We start from the raw sequence: 16,279 nt of genomic DNA, 5'->3' as shown, positions 1-16,279 counted from the left end.
AAAAACCTAAGCCCAACCCAAGTCCTTCCTCTTCCAGAACACTTCCGACTTCTCTCCCCCTCACCAAACTATCCTTTCTTGGAATTCTTCTTTCATCAATGGCACATTTCAAATGATTTACATAACGTGCTTAGCACATGCTTGGGCCCAGCATTGCCATTGTTACCACACCCTCCATCCCTGAATATATTCTGTTTCAAACTACGCTCTTCAAAGATCATGTGTAAACATCTTGTATTATCAAAACAATCCTAACCTTTGAGAACAAGAACTTAGATCTGTACTCCCTCTGGGTAGACACCAAATGCTCAATATTATTATTTCTGATTTTTGTTTTTCAATTTTGAAACCACAAGAGTATATGCATGCAAGTTATCTATAAGTATAAGAAGAAACTATAGGAGAATCCTCTGTAACAACTCACATCAGTGGGCCATATTGAAGGCATGGCCATCACATCTTCAAGATCTGCTTCAACAAGGAAATGTGTTAAGCAGGATTCTTTTAAAAATAAAAATGATCCAGACTCAGGATAAAAGGATAATAGGTAGAGAATATACACAAAGAACATAAAAAATTAAAAAAAAAAAAAAAAGGCAGAGAGCCATAGTGGACCACAAGCATAAAAGTATAAACAGGTCATTTAGGTATGGCTCTGGGTGTTTTGTGTGACTTAGGGTTTTTTGTTTTGGTTTGGTTTGGTTTGGTTTTTTGTAAGAGAGAGAGGCAGAGAGAGACTCTTTTTTTTTTTTTTAAGATTTTATTTATTTATTTGACAGACAGAGATCACAAGTAGGCAGAGAGGCAGGCAGAGAGAGAGGGGGGGAAGCAGGCTCCCCGCTGAGCAGAGAGCCCGATGCGGGGCTCGATCCCAGGACCCCGGGATCATGACCTGAGCCGAAGGCAGAGGCTTAACCCACTGAGCCACCCAGGCACCCCCAGAGAGAGACTCTTAAGCAGCCTCCACACCCAGCCTGTGAGCCTGACACAGGCTGGGTGTGAGGCTCTACCTCACAACCCTGAGATCATGACCTGAGCTGACATCAAGAGTCAGATGCTTAACCGACTGAGCCACCCAGGCGCTCCTGTGTGACTTGTTTTTAATGGAGAGGATTACGTGGGAAGGGAGAGAAAGATACATGGCATGCCTGGTCTGACACAAAACAGAACCACTAAATCAGAATTGCCCTGAACACAATTCAAGAGTGATATAGGAAATATGGGAAAGATTTAGAACCTGTCTGCAAACAGGTCCCATGAAAAAAGGTAAAACCTTCAAGTGAATTGTTCCTCTTGAACGTGAAGAGACAGACAGAGAGTGGCATTGTGGGACTTGTCCTCCATGAGCAGGTAGAGCAGAGAAGACTGGCAAGCAGCTGTGCTCTCGGCCTACTGAGTCTGGAATGGAGGAAACAGACAACAAGAAGAATTTAGGTTAAATGTCAGGATTAATTTCCTGACCATGAGAGTCAGTAAATGTTAAAGTGGTTGACCCACAGATGTTAGGGACTTTCCTTCATTGACACTCTCTGAAAGGGAAAATGAATGAAAGAGACACTTCGGTCTTGAACAACTTAGGTGAACGTGGCCTTGAAGCAGCGGAATGTAACAGAGAGCCTTTGAAACCTCACATTCACAAATATATGTGTCATTTTATATGCGTCTGGGGGACTAGCCAAGAAGCAACGGCCACACACACACCGGGACTAGCCAAGAAGCAACGGCCACACACTTAAATTGTACTCTGCCTCAGTGCACACTTCAGCCACGATGCCTGAAGCAGGCCTAGCAGCCTCAACCACCACCACCACCACCACCAAGAAGACATCTTTAGGAACAAATTCTGGATTAACCAACCTCAACATGCACAGCAATGATGTTCTATAGCCATCAAAAAAGATGGCCGCCTCCTTCTGATTTAGCAGGTATTAAATTTAGCAAGAACAAGTGGAAGCTGTCCACGCTGGCCTGAGTCTGCCTATGTCTGGTAACATGGGCAATCTGGGGTGTGGGTGTGCACTGTGGCACCAGACAGACCTCCTAGCTTCTCTCACACAGTCCATGTTCCCATCTGTGAAACGCGCTGCCAACAAGAACGGTTGTAAGCTAGGGTCAAATATGACAACGGAAAATAACAGAGATCTAAGGCAATGTGGGGAGCCGTTACTGCTGAAGTGGGTTTCCCCGAAGGAACTCTCTGCTCAGTAAGAGGCTGCTGAGCTGCACTGAGCTACTGGTTCAAGCCTGGCTAAAGGAAAGCCAGGGTGAGTCCTTGGTTTCCCAAATGCAGTCCACTCTCTGGGAACCAGCCAATCTCAAAGGAACTGGGAGTCACAGCGCCCTCTTTCAGAGACACACACTCACGCCTTTCAGATGGAAGGTCCATGTAAAGACCCTCCCCTATTCAGCAACTTTTCAAAGAAAAGATGGATGGAACCTGAGCAGAGGTAACATTGAGATGCATTAATGACCTGATTTTCCAGTGAGACAAAAAGATCATTTCTTCATGAAGATGTACAGCTGTGTTGGAGGTCATGTGATTCTTTCCCTTCTTCTTTTACTGCTGCTGCTGCTTCTTCTTCTTCTTCTTCTTATTATTATTATTATTATTTATGAAAATGCCCCCTCAGGGCACTTCTAGTTTTAGATTTCTATGGAAATTGTACTAGAAAATGTTCTTTCCCTTCTCCCATCATCTTCCATAAGAAACCCCGACCCCAGCCTGCCTGGTCCCCCAGACTTGGTAGCAGAAAAGCATGAAGGTGAGAGCGAATTCCCCAAAGTTGGGCTTAAAGGTACTTGGGAAGCCATCAGTGAAACCAACTGTCCATGAATGCAGAACAAAATCCATCGACACGGGAAAGAATACACGGCTGGTGATCACTGCCAGGTGACAGCTGGCAGGAGATGAACAATTATGGCATCTTTTTCCACTCCTTTTTTTTTTTTTTTCAGAGTGATGCAAATAAAGCAGAATGATTTAGTACACAAAGCAAAAGACTCAGAGATGGGAGAACAGAGTTCTAATGCCACAACTGTCATGAACCAACTGGGAGGCCTCAGCAAATCTCTGGACTTCGGTTTCCCCAACAACAAAAAAGAGTGGACTAGGTCAGCAAGGGCAGACAGAGTCCCCTTGCATGTCCACTCCAGCTCACCCACAGTGGCTACCTGGACACTTGCACAGAAAGGGATTCTGAGGCTGATCTTTCTTGGCTCAGTAGGAAAGAGTGCTGTGATTGATTAATGATGCCTGCCATGGGCACAAATAGCAGTTGTGAAACGCATGCCATGGATAGGCCATCCTTGAGATGAATGAGTTCTGGGCCTCCCAAGATTGCATCCCACCAATGCTGGATTCTGTGAAGCCTTTATCAGGGCCCTGAGAAAATTCATCCTCCCATTTTTAGACTGACCTGTCAGTTCTTTGGACTTTAACTGCCCACCCCCATTTCCAATTCCTTGCTCTAAAATGCCTTCCTCAGGCTTGGCCCAATTTTCTCATGCCCCAGGACCCACCTCACCCTGTCATCTAATATGGTGTGAGATGACACCTATCAAACAGGTGAAGAGGAGTTAAAATATTTTTTTCAGAAAAAATGGGGCAACAAAGCCATATAAAGTGACTAAAGTAGCTAATGTGTCATAAAGGGAAATGAGCCATAGAATTGGGAGTTCTGGGCTACAGCCCCAGATTCACCATCTACCTGCAGCCTCCAGGCACCCCGCTCTACTGAAGGACCCAAAGCCCTCACTTTCCCACCCCTGGTGGGTGATGTCCTCACCTGCCCCCTCTTCACTTGTTACTGCTCTGAGATTGTGACCACTCCCTGAACTGATTTCTGGGAATTAATGACCCCTTGGACCTAGAACTTCAGAGCTAGAATGAAGTTCAGCCTTTCCCTTGGGTAAGAAAACAAGACCTCAAGCAAAATGAGACTTCTTCCAGGAAACTAAGAGGGGGACCAAGTCACTAAGCACCCAGACAAGGTCAGAAATAGTGTCCCCTCCCATGATCCCCCAGCCCCACCCCTGCCTTATCCTCTCCTCGCCTAGACTGGAGGCTCCCATGGGTAAGGAGCATCGAGCAAACAGTAGCAAGATATCATGGAACGTGAGTCCCCTCCCCGGCCTGCCACCACCCAGCTGGGCTCAACACACCTGCTATCTCCTTTATCATGCCATCTCCAAACCCTTGTCCACAGAGAGAATCACACATCCCCTCCCCCTGCACTTTAATCATGCTTCCTTACTCGCGCGGTCACCCAGGGAATGTTAGCGAGTAATCTGTCTTCCTCCCTACTAGCCTGCATCTAGTAGAAAGTTTCTTATTCATGTCTTACTCATGTCCACTGTCCCCCAGACTGCAAAGCCACCCAGAACAAGATCACATCTGCAAACCACTATGTCTTCCTCCTGATTAAAAATAAACACTAAAACTAAAACAGCAACATGGATAGCACTGGGCTATCCCAGCTCTTTATCTCGCTGGATTTCGTCACTATTTCCATGTTACCAGTGGAGCAATCAAGGCTTAGAGAATGAAAGGAATTGCCATGAGTCTCCCAAAAGAAAGAATTGAAGCTGGGAGCTGACCCCCCACAATGTGGAAACCAGATGCCCCTCTTAACCACTATGTCAGCCTATCCCTACTGGAACCCTAACTACACCCACCCAGACAGCTGCTCGTGGGGAACCTCCTCCTGCCAGCTTGCCCTGGCGGGATTGATCTGTACCTCTCTTTGGACTGTCCTTGGCCCTCTGCACCCCAAATTCAAGGGCTCGAGAGAGACATAGGAGGTGATTCTTCAGGAAGCTTCAGGACCTCCTGGTCCTCTTCCCAACTGCCATCTTCCCACAAAGGAGGGAGTCCTAAAGGGTGCAAAAAACAGGACCATGTGGTCCTCCCAAGAAACACAGACTAAAGCTAGAAGATGCTTTGAAAAGGGTTTAGATGAGCCCAGGGCTGGCTTTCCTACAGCGAGAGGTCAAGGCCAACAGTGAGTCATCCAGCCTATAGCTCCCCATCTGTGCACCACGTTCCCCCTGCCCAGAGCAGCTCCTGCCAGGGCATTTCATCATTCTTATGGGATAGGAGGACGCAAGGAGGGGGGACAGGCAGGTGCTGCGACCTGCTAGCTATGGGGCTGGCATTCATGTGCAGTCTCAAAGTTGGGACCACCCCACTGGGTGGGTGGTGCTTCAGCCCCATTTCACAGATAAGAATCCCGGGGTTCAGAGCTGAAGTGACTTCCCCAGGGACTCCCCCCAGAGGGAAAGTGGTCCTAGGGTAACACACTTGTTCACCTGTTTGCAAAGAGGGGGCAATTTGGGGTGGGGTGGCATAATGGTTGAGCCATCTGGTGTGACAGGAATACGTCCACCCTGACTGGGGAAAAAATGATCATCCCTGCCCGACTTCCTTCCTCCCGCCTCTCCCCCTGCTGTCTTCCTTCGTATTGCCTTGGCTGTAGACGCACGGGCAAGTGAGAAGTTTATCTTAGCAAAGGATGCCCCCGAACAGAGCCGCTGACCCCGGGGCCTCGCGGCAAGAGGAGCCAGTGGGCTGCGGCGGCCAGCCCCTCTCGAGGACAGGCAGCCAGTGGCCAGCCAGGACCAAGGAGGCAGTGAACTTGAAGCCAGCCCTCTGGCCAGGAGCTGCTGGAGCTGCCCCTGGGCTAACTGCCACACGCCCAAGTAAAGTTAATAAAGTTGCATCCTAGTAGTCTGGGAGGTCTCCTGAGCTTACGTTCCCGAAGGTCCCAGGCATCAGGATGTGCTTTGTTCATTTATTTTGGCAAGTTTAGCTCTGTAGACTTCTCACTGCACTTCCTCGTCTGTTTTGCAAGCTTAATAAAGTCTTCGTAATGAGGCTTTCCTTCAGTGAGGCTGGGCAGAAGCCACCGAGAAATGGGGCAAAAGTGACAGGTTTTTTTTCTTTTGCCTTTTCTTTTCTTTTCCTTTTTTTTTTTTTTTTTTAATTATTGTGTTTGCAAGAGAGAGAACTAATGAGCTTCTACTCCATTTAGAGGAGACCTTGCCTGTTCTGAGGCTGTGCCACTCCCCGGGGCTCCCTGTTTGCTACTTAATTCTTTCCAGGTTAAGTTTTCACATGGACACTTTCAGGAAACAGGGTTCGGGGGAAGAAAGACACAGCATTCCCAATGGCTGGGTGAAGGTTCCCCGATATCCACTCCATGTGGAAAACGTCCATGTGGCTCCTTCTGTGTGGCCTGCCTTGTGTGAGAGGTTGATGGAAGCCACAAGAAAAAGAGAGGAAGCAGAGGAGGAGACCCAAGGATGGCTCTCCCAGGGACGGGAGGTGGCGGGGGAGGTCTGTGTACCTGAGAGGACAGCACACACAGTTTAGGCACAAGGCCAGATTGATGACACAGTCAGTGAGCACAACTGCACCTCATGGCCCAGATAGGACTCTGGGACTAAGATTTCTTAGAGAAAGCTGCCTCAAAGAAGGTCTAGACTTCCTTTGGACTTGAAGGAAAAGGAAAAAGAATGAGAACTACTATTTGGTAAACACTGTGTCGGGCACATTACCTTATCCACCTGTCTTAGGAGGTGAGGTGTAATATTTTACTGGTGAGGTAAATAAAGCCCAGAGAGGTTAAGCAACTTGCCCAAGGTCCCACAGCAAAGTCAGCACTTAAAGGCATCCCCGTCTGACTCCAAAGCCTATGCTTTGCCATTCTTCCTCACAGCCTCTAGAAAACAAGACAGATTTAGAAAGAAGTTCAAAGACGGAGAGAAAAGACTGTTAAAACACACCCATACACATACACACATGAAAGGCAAATGAGTGTTCAGTCTATAAAGACAAAGGTCAGAGTGTCTGCAAACCAACTGTAAATTCTAGAAGGAAGACCCAACTGAAGGTAGAAGATTTTCTCCTATGAAAGCAAGCTCTACTCTGCCTGTTGTAAGAATATCCTCAGATTGTCCTAACAAATAATCACAACCGAGGGGTTAAAACAACAGATATTTATTTTCTAACGGTTTTGGAAGGGGGAGTCTGAGATCAAGGCGTCCGCAGGGCCACACACTCCCTCCACAGTCGTTCCCCGCCTCCTCCAGCTCCCAGCGGCTGCTGGTGCTCCAAGGTTTGTGGCCGCATCCCTCCAAGTTCTGCTTCCATCTTCACGTGGCCTTCTCCCTGTGTCTCCTCATGATCTGTCTCTTACCAGGATACTGGTCATTGGATTTAGGACCCACTCTAACCCAGGATGATCTCATCCTTCCATGAGCTTCATTCGCAGCTACCAGGGTTTAGGATTCGGAACCATCTTTGGGGGAAATGAAGTTTAACCCACTGCATCCGCCATCTTGAAAATGTAATTGCACACCTATCATCCAAGTGACCGTACAGCAACCAGACCTATAAAACAGCTTCAGAAGGAATTAAAGACCTCTCAGAGGAGTGCAGGGACCTCCTCTTCCTCGGCCTGAAGCAGGCCACAAAGGGCAACTCCCGTAGCCTCCCCACTCCATCCTTTGCAACTTCCATCAAGGTGAGACCTGTTGGGACAGGTCTTGCCCATGGTGCTGGGCATACTTTTCCTTCCAACCTTTGTAACATCTTGCAGATGTATATTTTTGAGGCAGCTTGCTAGAACAGAAAGAAAAGAGCTTCAGAGTCAGGTGAGCTGAGTTCAAACCCTTAGTCTGCCACTGACTAGCCCTGTGATCTTGTGTGAGTCATCTGTCTGTTTTAGCCTCGGTTTCTCCATCTATGATGGGCGGGGGGGGGGGGGCAGATAAGAGAGCCTATCTCCCCAGGGCATCATAAAGATTGCCAAGGTAATCCACGCAAGCTTCCATCATCATGCCAGGTGCATGTCAGCTAATACATTTCTCAGATCTCTGTTCTATACGATGTTGCCGCTCCCGCACCTAGCACGAAGATCTGCCTATCAGGAGCAGCCTCAGATGATGGCTGGAGAACAGACACAGAAAGAGCATCAGCAGGAGGGGTGCCTGGGTAGCTCAGTCGTTAAGTGTCTGCCTTTGGCTCAGGTTATGATCCCAGGGTCCTGGGATTGAGCCTGCTTCTCCCTCTCCCACTCCCCCTGCTTGTGTTCCTTCTCTCGCTGTGTCTCTCTCTGTCAAATAAATAAATAAAATCTTAAAAAATAATAAGTAGTGTCAGCAGAAGCTCCAGCATCTGGAAGGGCAGTGGATGCTACAGGTTAGTTTTTCAACCTCCCACTTCTTGAGCAACTTCTGATACTACAGAGACTGGAAAGCATAGAAATACATTTCCCAGAGTCCTTTATAGCTGGCGGTCTTGATGCGATGGAACTCCACTAAGGTTTGGAAGGCAGGCATGAAATGGAGTCTCCTTTGGGTATTTTTTCTCTCCTCTTCCCTGTCTCGCCTGCCAACAAGAAAAGTCATGACAAGCAAGGAATTTCTCCAGCAGCACTCCAGTATCCCTTTTCAGGTCCCTGGGTCTCAGGAGATATGTGGGGCAGTGGAAGCAGCTCCTTGAGTCCATCTTCCTGATGCCTGGATCACGACTCCATGGTGCCCTCTGACGCCATGGCTCCCCTGGGGATGGGTTGTGCAGAGCCATATTCTGAACTTGATCCTGGATATCCAGCCTACACCCTGCCCTTGCAACACTTTTGTAAGCATCTAATTCCCTCTACTAGGTTTTTCCCTGCTCAGATCATCAGTACGTCTATCCCTTCAACAATACCACATTACCTTGACTCCTGTAGATTTACAGTAAATCTTGAAATTGAGTAACGGGAGTCCTCTAACTTCTTTCTGCTTTTTCAAAAATTGTTGGACTAGGGATGTCTGGGTGGCTCAGTTGGTTAAGAGTCTGCCTTCAGCTCAGGTCATGATTCCAGGGTCCTGGGATCAAGCCGCACATCGGGCTCCCTGCTCAGCGAGGTGTCTGCTTCTCCCTCTCCCTCTGCCCCTCCCCCCTGCTCACGTGTGCACGTGCGTGCTCTCTCCCTCTCTTAAATAAATAAAATCTTGAAAAATAAATAAAATTTTTTAAGCTAGTATGAGTGCTTTGCCATCCCACATAAATTTTTAGAGTCATCTGATCAATTTCTACCAAAAAAAAAGAAAAAAACGATGCCAGCATTTGGGGATTCTATTGACTCTTGCTTAAAATAGCAAGAGTTGATTTTAAAATGCCACTCCCTATCCAGACTGACGAAGCTTCCTCCCTGCCCCTCATTTCTGGGCTGCCCCTTCCACTCAGTTATCCTGTGGATCCCCGGTCAAACTAGTAACAAACACCAGAGCCCTATTAGCCTCGTCTCAAGTCCTGGGCCTTTGGCTCCAATGGGCAGCTGCTGAAATTCTCCTCGAAGTTTATTCTCAGTGATGCATGCCTCCTTCCCGTTCCCCTCCCACCCTGCCTGACACTCCATTTTTCTTCCCCCACCTGGCAACCCCTCCCCCCAACCCCCTCCTGCCACCCACCACCTCAGCGTAAAGTTAAAGGGCCTTTAAATCTCCACGCAGATTTATTTTTGCCCAAGAAAGTGCAGCTCTATCCATTTCCCTCCCTGGCCTCTCCCTCCACCCCACCCACTGCACCTCCAGCCTGCCTCTCCCTCTCCGCCCCAATACACAAAGCCACAAACACTCTCCCCAGGGCTAGAGGAAAAGATGGCCCAAATCCTTCCTATTTCTGGCCTCCAAATTGCAGGCTTCTGCAGATGGGGAAATATAAGGTGTGAGGCCCCAGAAAGTTCATAAACTTTTATGCAGATTGGTTTTAGTCTGGTTTAAATTAGGCAACAAAATAGAATTTCCAGATGTTCTATTTGGAATTAACTTGGCTACAGAGAAAAGGCTACTAGGAGGAGGGGTTGGTAATAGTGTTATTTTTACATTCCAGAAAGGGAGTCACCCAAAGCATCTGGACTGGATTAGAAGAGAGGAACCTGCTGGTTGGCACGTTAGGAGCTCGCTTCTCGTTTATTCTGCTTGAGGACATGCAAAGGTGCGAGGGAACATTCTCAAGCCCCTAGGAAAAGAAAGGGCGAGTGCCGTGGGGTTTTGTCCCAGCGGTCAGCTGAAAGCAGTGAAGATGTGGGTTAGACACAAGGAACTCGGATTGTGTGGCTACTGGTTCTCAAATTCAAGGGTGTGTCTACATCCCCGGAGAAGCTCGTTCAGAGCAGATCCTGAGCAGTGATCTATAACGTCGATGCTGCTGGGCTGTACATTGTAGAACAAGGACCTGGGTGGCCAGACGGAGCTAGGAAAGAAATCCCCTTGAAACCAAGGGTTTATGAAGGACCTACCGTGGAACAAGTCTCCGAAGCTGGAGGGGTGGGAGAGGCAAGAAAGAGCAAGAAAAGTCAGGCTTCCTCATACTCTCTAGGGAGATTCAAGTATGGATGAATAACTAAAGCAAAATTCGGTCCCTGGTGGCCTCCATGTATGACTTGGGGTTTTACGGGGACCCCAAGGAGGGAGTGGTTAATTCCGTGGGAACTAGTGGAGGCATCAAACAAACCAGGTCTTGGGGAGGATGGCGCTTTGGGGAGGAGAGGGAAGAGCATTTCTTGTGAAAGCAACAGTATGTGCCAAATCCCAGGAAATGTTTAGGAAGTGGTGAACTGGGAGGTCAGAAGAGCTCATGGTGGATGAAAGAAGGATTAGCCAGGGTTAGCCGGACTGGGAAGTCCTGGGAGCCTGGCAAAGGAGTTTGGAACTGGAGCAAAAAGAATAAGTAGAGAGGCGCCTGGGTGGCTCAGTGGGTTAAAGCCTCTGCCTTCGGCTCGGTCATGATTCCAGGGTCCTGGGATCGAGCCCCACATCGGGGTCTCTGCTCAGCAGGGAGCCTGCTTCCTACTCTCTCTCTCTGCCTGCCTCTCTGCCTACTTGTGATCTGTATTTGTCAAATAAATAAATAAAATATTTTTAAAAAAAGAGTAAGTAGGCAGGTTAAGTAAGAGTAATAGTGGCTTGGATCTAGGTCAAGGGTGATTATTGGAGAAGAGGGTTGAATGAGATGGCTTCTCCTTTTTAAAATGAGATAAGGGGACCCTCTGCTTGGGTGGCTTTGACATTAGCCAACACTGTAGGCAAGAAGTTAGACTTGGTGCCCTGCCTCTGCCTCCTTCTTTCCTGCTGAGTTCAAGACCAATCCGCCTTATGGGTTCAGAGGTAGGACTCAAGGCTCCAGAAACAGAATAGAAAGGCAGGTGTCTGGGACGACAAAACATAAGCTGAGAAGGAAGAAAAGAAGAGACCTCAGGATGAGCTGGGCACTTTCATTCATTCAATGAACCTGAGCTATGTACCTGGGCAGGGTCCTGGGTGTCCTCCGGGCAATAGTTCATGTAAAGGTGAGGACAGCATAGCAAAATCCAGGCCTCAGTAGAAGGAGTCCAGGTACTGGGAAGATGTGAGGGTGTGCTGTGCCAGCCTAGGCTGGATAGAAAGAGAATGCGGTCAGGAAAGAGGCCTAATGGAGGTGGTCCCTTGGCTGAAAATTGAAGGACAGGAAGGATTGAACCAAAGAGGAGGAAGAACAACTCAGGCTGCTGGCACAGATGAAAGCATGGAGTGTAGGGGACTGAGGTCCCTTTCATCGGGAAAGGAGCAATGAGGCTGGGAATGGCTTGGGGCCTGGTGGAGATGCATGTTGGGCAGAAGCTAGATCTTCAAGGGTCCAGGGTCAGAGTGTTAACACTAGAGAAGACTAGCCCACCGTCCCAGCCCGTGGGAACTGAACAGAACAGTGGATCCAACAAGAGAGGCTAAAGGTTGCTTCTGCCAGGAACATCTGAGTCCATCTGCACAACCCAGGCCAGGCTATGGTGATAAGTAGGCTGGGCCAGGATCCCACCAAGCACCTCTCAACGATCACTTTGGGTGGGCATGTGAAGTCAGAGCCTGGTCAGAGGCCACAGGGATCACATACTGGCAGGGGGGATGAGGAGTCTGACCAGATTTTGAAGGTGGGATATTCCCTCTAAACTAACCTGTTAAGAGTCTTGCTACAATTGGACTTAGTAGGCTAAAGATGGGGCCCAAGGACAGGCCTAGTCAAAAAGACGATGAAAAGAGCCTGACTGAAGTCTGGCCAAGGGGAGGGTCTTTGCCATTATATGTGAAGGAGGATCTGTCCAACAGAACATGATGTTTCCTCACTGTTGGTGAGAGCATAACCAGGGAGCCAGTGTTTCCAGGGTGTTCAGGAGCACTTCTTTGCTTGGGAGCACTGAATGTCCCTCTCTATGCCCAACACATGTGCCATGCTGCACACTGTCCCATCCAGCCTCAGAGGAACCAGTTCGGGCATAATGTCCTCTCCAGAAACTTCTTAGATGCCTCCGAGGAGCAAGCAGTACCCAACCCCAGCCTCTCGCTTTCGTCTGCTGTCACTCCATGTGGCATGTCCCATCTGTGGGGGCCAGTGTCAAACATAAGACAAGTGAAGGATCTGGGCTCTGGTGGTCTGATAGGGCCAGCGCAAATCAAGCAATGTCCAGCCTGTAGCTGGTAGAGACAGGCTAGATTGGGATGTGCTGATGAGCCCATGGTCATCGAAAACTCCAGTTAAGTGAGCACCTAGTCCAGGCCAGAATTTCTGCCCACTGAGCACCTGCTTCATGCCAGGCTCCTCGATGAAGCCCTTTAACACAAATAACACAACAGTGGTGGTCACTATGGATTGACCACTATGTCCCCAACACTTACAAACAGTATCACACTGGATCTTTCAAACCATCTTATAAGAAAGTGATCACTACCACTATTTAAGGAAACTGGAGTCTATGCTTGGTGTTACTACCTTCCTTTTTATGGTTGACAACACTGAGGCTCACTGAGGGGAAATAACCAGACCCAGTTTACCGCACTCTTCCTCCAGCATCTACGTGGCCGGTATGCTGAGTCCTGTGCCTCTCTGGCATCAAAGAGGAGGGACATGGAGAAGTGGCCATTTGGGAATGCTTACCAGGGATCTATGTCATTGTGTGTTGTGGTGTGTCATCACCGTGATCCAAGACATCAGAAGGCCTGCACAGCGCCACCTTCTGGGGGTCCCAAGGTGATGACCCACAGGTCCACCATCTGAGTTGGGCATCCCTGCGGTGTTGACAGGGGCCACTCAGCTGGGCCTGAGCGTGGAATGTGTGTTGGAACTATTAAAGGAGACCAGAATGGCATTGAGACCGGCAGAACAGAAGGTCCCCAGCACACTGTGGAATGCTGGAGCCCAGATGGGGATGCATGGAACAGTCTCCCTGACAGAGGTCCACCCCCACAACCATAATGCTGCCTGCCTGAGTCAACGCCCAGAACCTTCTCTGCTTCTCCACTGCCTGCAAACAACATCAGAATGCCTCAGCATGACATTTAAGACTCCCCTCACCAACACACTCACATACATGCACTCGCGCGTGCACGCACACGCACACACACACTCTTAATATTTCCATTTAATACTGATCAGTTGTTAGTCCCTAAATATACCTCATGCTTCCCTGCCTCTGGGCCTTTGCTTATGCTGCATCCCAGGCAAGAATTCTCCTCTCTCTTCCTCTTCTTGCCAAAAACCTACTCGTTCTTCAAGGCCCATCCCGAGCACCTCACCCTCATTGCTGTATCCCCTTACTAGGAACGAATCCTTCTTCTCCCAGACCTTCCAGAGAACACCACTTGCACTTCATTTCTGAATTTCCCATGGTGGCCTGACACTCTATTTCCTGAGGACAGGATCGTCTCTCCTCATTTAGGGAGAAAAGATGGAATGAAGTTGATCTCCGTGGCCCTCTGTGCTAATCACCGTCCTTGGCAGACAGCAGCAGCTTATTCACGTTTGTTGAATTTGAATCGCAGTGGATTCAGAATGCATATTCAGCGCCTGGCCACATGCATCCCAGGCTGACGGCAGCTCAAGGACTGATTCATTGCCAGTGGAGGCCAGGAGGCAGTCTGGCAGGCAGATCCCCAGCAACAACATGACAGGCTCTGGGAATGAGTCCTTAGCCACTTGCTAGTAAAGCAGAGGTTATCTGTAAGCAGCGGTGTACTGGTAAAAGTCTAACAACTGGTTCTCCACAGAAAAGAAAGCCCTGGTTTGTATCATTCGTTAATTTCTATGGCATCAGTATGTCATCTTATCTGGTTTCAAGACACCACTGCGATCCCCTTCTTCCATTGTCTTCCTGTTATTCTAAGATCCTCCACTATCCTATTCAACATCATCATTATCAATAGCTTTCAATAGTCTCCAGTCTCTTAACCTTGTCTAGTTCCCTCCCCTAATCCACACACAGTTGAATCACGGCATTCCCTGGGTTTAAGACTTTTAGTGGCCCTCCACTTTTAAGATGAAGTCCATAATGAGCACTGGGTATTATATAAGACTGATGATTACAGACCTGTAATCAAATAATAAATAATAAACAAATAATACATTATAAGTTAATTTAAAAAAAAATGATGTCCAAAGTCATTGCCCACCATCTAACCTCAGTCGTGATTTTGCCTCTGGCTGCCTCTCCAGCTTCATGGGGAACTGCTCCTGGCTCAGCCACACTGATCGGCTGCTGAGTCTTTGAGCCAAAGACTTCCCTTCGACTGCAGATTCTTGCACACTTTTTCCCCTCTGTCTGCTACCCTCTTCCTCCTCCATTGTCTCCTTCCGGTCTCATCTCAAAGCCCTCTTCCTCAGAGATAACGTCAGTCCCCACCACTATTATCATCTACTGTAGATCCCTTATTTTTAATTTGTAGGTCTGATCCTATTGGTAATCATACATATGGTCATGTGTTTCACACAAGCTCTCCCGCTGGCCTGTAAGCTCACAGAGAGCAGAGACCATGACAGTGTCTCTTACCTTTGCATATTCAGTATTTCTCCCAGAGCCAGGCACACAGTAGAAAATAAATATTGGTTAGCCGAATTAATTACTTACTGGTCTACAAGCTCAAATAGATGAGCAAAATCCTTATGGATGGTCATGCCCAGCAATGGGAAATGACATCCCCTTTCAGGAAAGACAAGGAAACCCAGAAGGCTGGCATGAGACCTATCTCTACATCCAGGGCTTCACTGCCTTGAACTTGAACTTTGAGGAATCGAGGAGTCTAGATGTATTTCCTGGGTGGTGGGGGCTAAGGAGACATGCACCCATGAGGACGATTATACCAATAAGCCATGTCCTCTGAAGTTTATTCCTCAGACCTGCAAACAGTGGATGGATGTAAACTGGCTACGTGGAAATTCCAGAGCCCTGAACCTCAAAACTTCTGACCTCGTTATGGGATCAGGAAAGGAAGGTGTTTTCTAAGTTTGGGGCTAAGAATGAAAAAAGGAGTAGCAGTGTCTCCCAAACTAAAACGTGGTGATGGGACTTAGCAGGAGAGCTCGAGGGCACACTGGGTCCCAGGGCCTGGGACAAGAGACAGAGCTCTTAGTGCCTTTACAGGCACCCACATGGAGGGAGTCCCTCCATGGCCAACAGGGGAGCATCTGGCCATGGTTTTTAGGAAGCATGGCAGGAAATGCCTTTACATTACTGTGATCTACAGTTTCTGATCCTTCACTTTCAGGTCTGATATCTATGAGAGCTGCTGCCTTCAGGGTTGGCCAAGGTTAAGGTGCCCAATGCAGACAAAAGAGTCTCAGGGCAATGGTTCCTGAAGAATTATGCACTGGACTGGTCAGGGTGGCTGGACCGCTCCTGAGAAGCCAGGATCCAGTGATACCAAGACAATGGTGGACATGAGTGGGGAAGGGCAATGGTTCCACCAGGAATCAGAGGAGCACCAACCCCAGCTACCAACCCCCAGCCCCATATCATGTGACTCCAGCTTACTCTCAGTCAGAGGAGGTCAGCTTCTTGGCTTCAGGTCAGCCTGTCAGTCTCTGCCAAGAGGCAAGGCCAAAGGAGAGCCGACACCTTCCCAGAAGGCTGCCCAGGGTGTCCTGCCTGCCACAAGGACCCTGATCAGCTCTTTTCCCACTTCCAAAACACCTCACTCATCCAGGGCCCAGCCTGAGCTCTCCCCTTCAATGACAACTACCTGACATCTCAGCCCAACAGCCTCAAAGCCTAAGCCACATAATTCTGCAAAGCGGACCCTTCTGGATCTTTCTCCAATTGAATCACCTCCAGTGTAGGGTGTGTGGACAACGAGTAAGAAATTCTACTTGTGTTTATTATGTTTCTGAAAAGTAGCACAAATTTACAAATACAGAATTCAGGATTTCGTACCCGTTGCCCTCGCTGGGTCATTAAGTCAGCACCTTATATGTCACGTGGTAGGTAGG

General features: G+C 48.5%; 1 long non-coding RNA gene across 2 annotated transcripts in view; it reads right to left on the bottom strand.

Annotated features, from left to right (window-relative positions):
- Positions 1-774: 774 nt before the first annotated feature.
- Positions 775-16,279, bottom strand: part of LOC308340416 — a 56,669-nt gene continuing 41,164 nt past the window's right edge. For both annotated transcript variants that reach the window (XR_013966594.1, XR_013966595.1), the window contains one exon: positions 775-1,398. This is a non-coding gene — a long non-coding RNA (uncharacterized lncRNA). The remainder of the gene's footprint in view (positions 1,399-16,279) is intronic.

The sequence above is a fragment of the Martes martes genome (assembly GCF_963455335.1).
Source record: "Martes martes genome assembly, chromosome: 3".
In the NCBI taxonomy this organism is placed as follows: Eukaryota; Metazoa; Chordata; class Mammalia; order Carnivora; family Mustelidae; genus Martes; species Martes martes.
Note: the sequence above shows the minus strand (reverse complement) of the source record. Positions and strands in the feature narration are given on the sequence as shown.